We start from the raw sequence: 8,152 nt of genomic DNA, 5'->3' as shown, positions 1-8,152 counted from the left end.
TTCTCTATGGTTCATAGATCCTTCCCGCCCTCTCTCTCTCTTCCTGGTTTTTCTTGACCTTTTATCTGAGGGTTCCCCTTGCTTCTGGGAATTGTAGTTTTGGCAGTCGGCCATTTTGTGATCTGTAGTTCTGATCGGGGTGGCCATTTTAGTGATCGGGCAGAGCCCGTTTATTAGTTCTGCCCTCACATATCTGCCATTTATCACTCGACCCCCTTCTTTGCCACAGTATGTTTTGCCTTTAATGTAATGGCATGAAAAGTCATTGTATAATGTTCAGCCAATTTTTATCAACAGCTCTAATAACTTGATTAAGGTTAATTCCTGGTTAATGGCCAGGAAATCTTCACTGGCAGTTATAGAATATACTATATAGCCTAGAAACCTGGTTAAACTATCATTATGACATCATGGATGAATTCTAGAATATACTATACAGCCTAGAACCTGGTTAAACTATCATTATGACATCATGGATGAATTCTAGAATATACTATATAGCCTAGAAACCTGGTTAAACTATCATTATGACATCATGGATGAATTCTAGAATATACTATATAGCCTAGAAACCTGGTTAAACTATCATTATGACATCATGGATGAATTCTAGAATATACTATATAGCCTAGAAACCTGGTTAAACTATTATTATGACATCATGGATGAATTCTAGAATATACTATATATCCTAGAAACCTGGTTAAACTATCATTATGACATCATGGATGAATTCTAGAATATACTATACAGCCTAGAAACCTGGTTAAACTATCATTATGACATCATGGATGAATTCTAGAATATACTATATAGTCTAGAAACCTGGTTAAACTATCATTATGACATCATGGATGGCCAGTCCTTGTATTTATAGTGTAGTGAATTCAGGGGGTTGCCCTGAGCTCAAACCTGGGTCCACTGACTGTCAAGCCAACACCTTATAACTGTTATGGCAAGATGTTACTGTTACGCCAAGTCTCTGGGCAGCCATTTTGTTGCTGTTTAAAAAAAAAACACATCAATCAATCAACCAATCTGCAGTTAAAACACTGTTTTCGTAATAAGATGATGGATGGGGTTGGAGAAATGTAACTACTTTTAAATTCATAGACAGACCTATGGATGCAAGGACTGACCATCCATGATATCAACATTATAGTTTAACCATGTTGAGGCTATACAGTGTTGATTTACATTGTTTCTAAACATTGGAGTAAAAAAAGCTTCTTTGGGTTCTGATGGGGAACAACAGTTTAACTAAGCTCATGAGGCATGTGTTATATTCTTCAAGAATCAATGGCTATAAATAAATTATTATAAAGTAAAAATATGGATGTAGCTATTGGATATTTCCCCTTCAACACCACACATCAGTTCAACAACTGCAGAGTTTGTGCCTCTGTATTTAAGACAGTACTTACTAGTGTTAATCGGGGAACGGTTTCTCAAAACCATCTTATGGCTAAGTTCACCGTTAGAACCATTGGATGCCTTAAGATGAGTTTGGGAAACCGGGCCCAGATATCCAGTTTCCTCCTCATCTTCCTCCTCCTTTATTGATGTAACAGTCATCTCCCCCTCCTTCTCTTTCACTCCATAAACTGCATCCTCCTCTTTAACTCTGAACGCGTCTTTCTCTTCTTCTTTCACTGTAACAGCCTCACCCTCTACTTGTTTTTGTATTGAAACAGCCTCCTCTTCCTCCTCCTCCTCTTTGACGAGAGCTTCTTTCTCCATCCAGCAGACCTCCTCTTCTTTAGCAGGAGGAGAGTAGTTTAGTGAACTCATGGTCGGAGATGTTAGCTAGCTAGGCTAATGCTAACTTAACTAGCCCGCTAGCTGACTAATAACAACACCATAAATATGGAATCAAATCGGATAACTAACAAGACGACAGAAGTGGGTTTAAAACACAGTTGCTAATATACACTAAAGCGTCTAAAGAGCTTTATTGGTTCGGCTATTTTGTCTAGCAAGCTACCGAGGAGGCTGACTAACTGTTGCTGCTGTTGAAAGAAGCGTTCCGTCCACTACATTATACGTCACATCAACAGCATTGCCTTAAATTCCCAGACCGCCATCTGCTGACTGGAGTGGGTAACGCAGTTGAGCAAAATGTATATTCTATTTTCAGACAAAAAGTTAAAGGGTAGGAATCATTGACGCTGCTAGGCCTAAAATATTCAACACATTGTAACTAATAGACTAGAAACATGATTTTACTAGTTAATTCATATATACAGAAATATAATGTTAAAAAACAGAACACTACACTTCCTATGCATCATATAAATACTCTAACACTGGTTCATCTCAACATCTAATGCCCTTCATCTGCATTGATCTGATAAACACAGGATAGGTGGAGTATTTCATCACATTACACTTCATTTCAACCAGTAGAGAATGTGAAACGCTTTATTGAAAAAAGCTCATTATCCAAGTGTTATAAATACAAGTTCAATCTGCCCTTCAATGCAGATCTGTTGTGCATTATAAAAACAGAGGAAGAAAGAGGAGGTGGTGAGAGAGGTGTAAAAGACAGAAAGGGAAAGAGGTAAGCACATAGGAGCAGGGAAGGCAGCACATGATTAATGAATCACAGTGCTACCTAAATATTCTCTCAGTTCATCACAATTACATAATAGTCTCATGTCGGCCCAAAGGTTCTTAAAAGCAGGTGAGGTGGTGATGATGGGACTGGGGGTTGGCATCCTCTCACATCAAAACATACCTGCAGACGAGAGACAGATGGAGAGAGAGAGCATGTTTAAGCCTTGTGTTTTTAGTTTTTATTCTGACATTGTTAGTCATCAATCAGGAGATGAAATGCAAAACTGACCTTGGATCATTAACTCTGGGACTACTGCATCTCTATCTGTATTTCAATGTAAAGCATCTCTTTAATAATACGTCCTGTTGACCTGACCAAGTGACCTCTCACCTCTGATCATGCTGTGCCCTTTATGTAGCCAGTTCAGATGCAGGAGGGGTTCACAGACACAGCTGATACAACCTAGAGGATTTAGGGAGAAGGGGAGAGAGGGATGAAGTGAAGGAGAGAGACTGTTATTGAGAAAATAAGTGACAGTGTTCAACAGGAATCTGTGTGTGGCCTCACCTGGTGTCCACACCACACTAAGTAATTATATAAATAATTAAGTGTCTTACTATTCTCCATGGTTGGCCCTATTTGTCACGGTTTCTGCCGAAGTCAGTTCCTCTCCTTGTTCGGGTGGTGTTTGGCGGTCATCAATCTATTTTTCATGTTCCATTTGTTTTGTCTGGTTGTCACACTCACATGTTGTTCCCTCTGTTTCCCTCATGTCCTTGTCGGGAATTGTTTATTGTAAGTACGTGTGCTTTATGTGACTGGTGCGATACGGGTTTGGTGTTTTGTTATTTTCGTTTGCCGGTAGTTATTTACATTAAACGGCTCTGGCTATTTACCAAGTTCTGCTCTCCTGCGTTTGACTTCCATGCCACCATTTATGCACCTCTTGACACTCTTGCCTATTCGTTGAAGGTGGAAGGAGCCACAGTTATACACCTGAACCTGTTAACTGCACAACACAATCCATCAATCAGATAGATACATGAGTGTGTAGGTGTGGGTTATAGGGTGTCTAATTGTTCTACATTTTTTCAATATAGGTGATTTAAAATAGCCTGTTTTGTTTTTGCACAGACGTCACACCCTTACCTAAACAGCACCCTCACCTGAGAAGTAGAAATCAAAGGGAGAGAAACTGGGAATTGAATAACTGCAGTTGACATAGCTAAGTAAATGGAAGAATACTCTTATTGCAATGTGAATGGCTCTTAAAAGAGCCTTTGGTTGTGCATAGTGTAGTCTATGGTGTTGTCAGGGAACAGCACCCTCTTAGAAGAAGTAGGAGGTGAAGATCTCCTGCACACGGATTGCCTCTCTTGCTGCGTTGTTGGACCCCATCCTTGAAACATCCTGCAGAGCAGCAGACTCCTCCTCTGGCACACGGCGGCGAGCTGCAGATCCCCTTCTGGTCCTCGTGTCCATCCTCATGAAGTTACGCAGTACACAGGTAGCCTTCACACACCTGAATTCCTCCAGGAGGCAGACCCAGATGACCCTGGTCACCCAACCTTGCAGTGCCCTACACGTTAACTGTTGGTAATCGTTTTGAAGGAATCTCCAGTTACAAGGTATCTGTAGGAATATGGAAGACAATGTAATTATTAGACTTTTACATCACCAGGTCATTGTGGATTACTAAAGTATAATATCCCTGATAACAAATCATGATAACATTGGATTGATAGATGCATGGGCACACATATGTGCATGTGTAGCATGTGACAATAACAGGATCATATCAAGGATGGCATCACAAATGAATACATAAATACCACTTGAAGTTTGATGAGTTGATCATTTGAATCAGCTGTGCAGTGTGAAGGCAAAAACCAAAATGTGCCCCTCTTTGAGTCCCCAGAACTGAGAACCACTGCTCTTCATTGGGACCTCTTCATATGTAGACTGGCTTTCATAGAGCTCTTTATCTGAGGACAGAAAACCTCACAAGAAACAGACTTCATTATAGTCAAATTACACCACACTGAATATTATGTTACTATTATCTCCATCCTCACTTCTAGGGACAGGAACAACACAAAAGTACCTGCCCTATCCAGAATAGCCTCCTCTCTCACTGACAGTTGGGGCTGCTATCCTTTCACCCTCCTCCATGGCTGTTAGCTAGCTACCTACAAATGCATTTGGAGTTAGTTTTTTACAGTGATAAATACATCAAGATAGCTAGATAATATGCAGTTAGGTAGTTGCTGATATTTAATTCACTTAGCTAGCTATCTATCTACACAGTATTTGAAGTTGGTTAGATAGCTAGCTCATTTAGCAGCTAATTTGAGTTAGCCTGCACTGTAGCTAGTTAGCTAATAATACATCGGTTTTTTTTACATTTTCAAAATCTATTTACTTACTTACTTGAATAGGTTCTCCCAGCCATGTGGACAATTAGAATCAGGGTAGCAAAGTTTGTCACCAGAGCGTTTTAGAGGATATTACTATTGAACTATGTACCCATTTAATAACCAGACCTTCATACAAACTTGCTCTGCTGAATTCTTGACGGAGTCACAATGGGCGGCCTAAGCGGCATCTAGTCCATCTGCTGACTGGATGGAGTTCAGTAAAATGTACATTTTATTTTCAGACAAAAAAGTTAAACGGTAGGAAGCATGAATTTTTACTCACCAGTGTAACAACACAGTGTGGTTAAAGACTTAGTAACTGAGTTGTATTCATGATCTGGTTTCCTATAAGTACAAACAGTTATGTTTTTGCATCATTACATATTTCTTAATTTATTTCTGGATATCTTCTAAACTACCCACAATGCAGTATTTCTCAACGTCATATGGAGTATCTACTCTGTGCTACAGAGTTTGTATGCTAGCTCGGTAGCTAGCTCCATTTTGTCAACATTAGCCACACCTCATGCTTTCATATACTGTGTGGTTGTGTTATCTAGTGAGAACCCATGAGTGCAAATGATTGGTTTAATATGAAGTTATACATTTTAAGTTATTTCTGTTGTAGTTTACATCATAGGGAATATGCTGGTCCTCCATATTACTTCACACCTGACTTTGGCATTCTTCTGAATTCTGATTGGTTTTATGTAATAACTCAAAAAATAGAGCAGTGAGGTGTTACTTTGCATTGGGACTTAAAAATATTTTATTTTATATTTTATAAACAATACAAAACATACACACACAAATGACAACATCATACAAACATTAACTACATCACACCTGCCCAGACCCACTAGAACACACCTCCATCTCCATTAACTACATCACACCTGTCCACTAGAACACACCTCCATCTCCATTAACTACATCACACCTGCCCAGACCCACTAGAACACACCTCCATCTCCATTAACTACATCACACCTGTCCAGAGCCACTAGAACACACCTCCATCTCCATTAACTACATCACACCTGTCCAGACCCACTAGAACACACCTCCATCTCCATTAACTACATCACACCTGTCCAGAGCCACTAGAACACACCTCCATCTCCATTAACTACATCACACCTGTCCAGACCCACTAGAACACACCTCCATCTCCATTAACTACATCACACCTGTCCAGACCCACTAGAACACACCTCCATCTCCATTAACTACATCACACCTGTCCAGACCCACTAGAACACACCTCCATCTCCATTAACTACATCACACCTGACAGACCCACTAGAACACACCTCCATCTCCATTAACTACATCACACCTGTCCAGACCCACTAGAACACACCCCCATCTCCATTAACTACATCACACCTGTCCAGACCCACTAGAACACACCTCCATCTCCATTAACTACATCACACCTGTCCAGACCCACTAGAACACACCTCCATCTCCATTAACTACATCACACCTGTCCAGACCCACTAGAACACACCTCCATCTCCATTAACTACATCACACCTGTCCAGACCCACTAGAACACACCTCCGTCTCCATTAACTACATCACACCTGACAGACCCACTAGAACACACCTCCATCTCCATTAACTACATTACACCTGTCCAGACCCACTAGAACACACCCCCATCTCCATTAACTACATCACACCTGTCCAGACCCACTAGAACACACCTCCATCTCCATTAACTACATCACACCTGTCCAGACCCACTAGAACACACCTCCATCTCCATTAACTACATCACACCTGTCCAGACCCACTAGAACACACCTCCATCTCCATTAACTACATCACACCTGCCCAGACCCACTAGAACACATCTCCATCTCCAGCGCATCACTCTCCGCCACACGGCCTCAAACTGCACCATTTCATTTCTCTCTGTCGCCCAGAACTTTACATTTTTAGATAATAAAGCGTTTTATCTTTCTATTGCGTTAACAACAGAGGATTGGTTGACAGTTTTTAAGTACAGTACTTAAGATGATTGACGAGAAAACCATCGAGTATCTCACTGCACCCTCATATGCCATGTCTTGAAATATGCAGACAGACGGATTAAAAGTAAGTTTACATTGTACTCCTTCTGACAGCCAACTTTCTAACTCCTCCCATAACTTTATGACGGAAGTTTTTCCGCAGTTTAGGATCAACTGAGTAAAAAAAAAAAGGGGTTTCTCCCTGTGCACCTGCGAATGTAAATCCATTGAACGAGACAAGTTACCAGACAGGGCATATTGCTAATGCTCTTCCTATTGATAACCTGAATGACAATTATCTTGTGGGCGGTGGTGGTGATGACGGCCTATTGGATGTCCATCGGGATTCCCCCAAAAAAGAAGATGCTCTGGATTGATCACTGGAGTCAGATGTGAAGGAGGAGGTTGATCATCAGGAGTCAGATGTGAAGGAGGAGGTTGATCATCAGGAGTCAGATGTGAAGGAGGAGGTTGATCATCAGTGAACCTCTAGGATTGTGGCTGGGCTGGCGTTTCACTTCCAGCTTGGTCATATATTTTGATACATTGAATGTTGATAACCTATGTTATATATTTGTACCTCCTGTTTCAGGAAGTGATGTCACGAGGTACTGCCCCTATATATACAGTGCAGTTGGAAAGTATTCAGTCCCCTTCCCGTTTTCTACAATTTGTTACGTTATTCTAAAATGAATTTAATCAATATTTTACCCTCAATCTACACACAATACCCCATAATGACATCACAATACCCCAGAATGACATCACAATACCCCATAGTGACAAAGCAAAAACAGGTTTTTATAAATGTTTCAAATGTAACAAAAACAACAACTGAAATATCACATTTACATACAGTACCAGTCAAAAGTTTGGACTCACCTACTCATTCAAGGGTTTTTATTTGTACTATTTTCTCCATTGTAGAATAATAGTGAAGACATCAAAACTATGAAATAGCACATATGGAATCATGTAGTAACCAAAAAATTGTTAAACAAATCAAAATATATTTTATATTTGAGATATTTCAAAGCAGTCACCATTTGCCTTGATGACAGCTTTGCACACTCTTGGCATTCTCTCAACCGGCTTCATGAGATAGTCACCTGGAATTAATTTCAATTAACAGGTGTGCCTAGTGAAATGTTAATTTG

The sequence above is a fragment of the Salmo salar genome, chromosome 02 (genome assembly GCF_965601325.2).
Source record: "Salmo salar chromosome 02, fSalSal1, whole genome shotgun sequence".
NCBI classification, from domain to species: domain Eukaryota; kingdom Metazoa; phylum Chordata; class Actinopteri; order Salmoniformes; family Salmonidae; genus Salmo; species Salmo salar.
Note: the sequence above shows the minus strand (reverse complement) of the source record.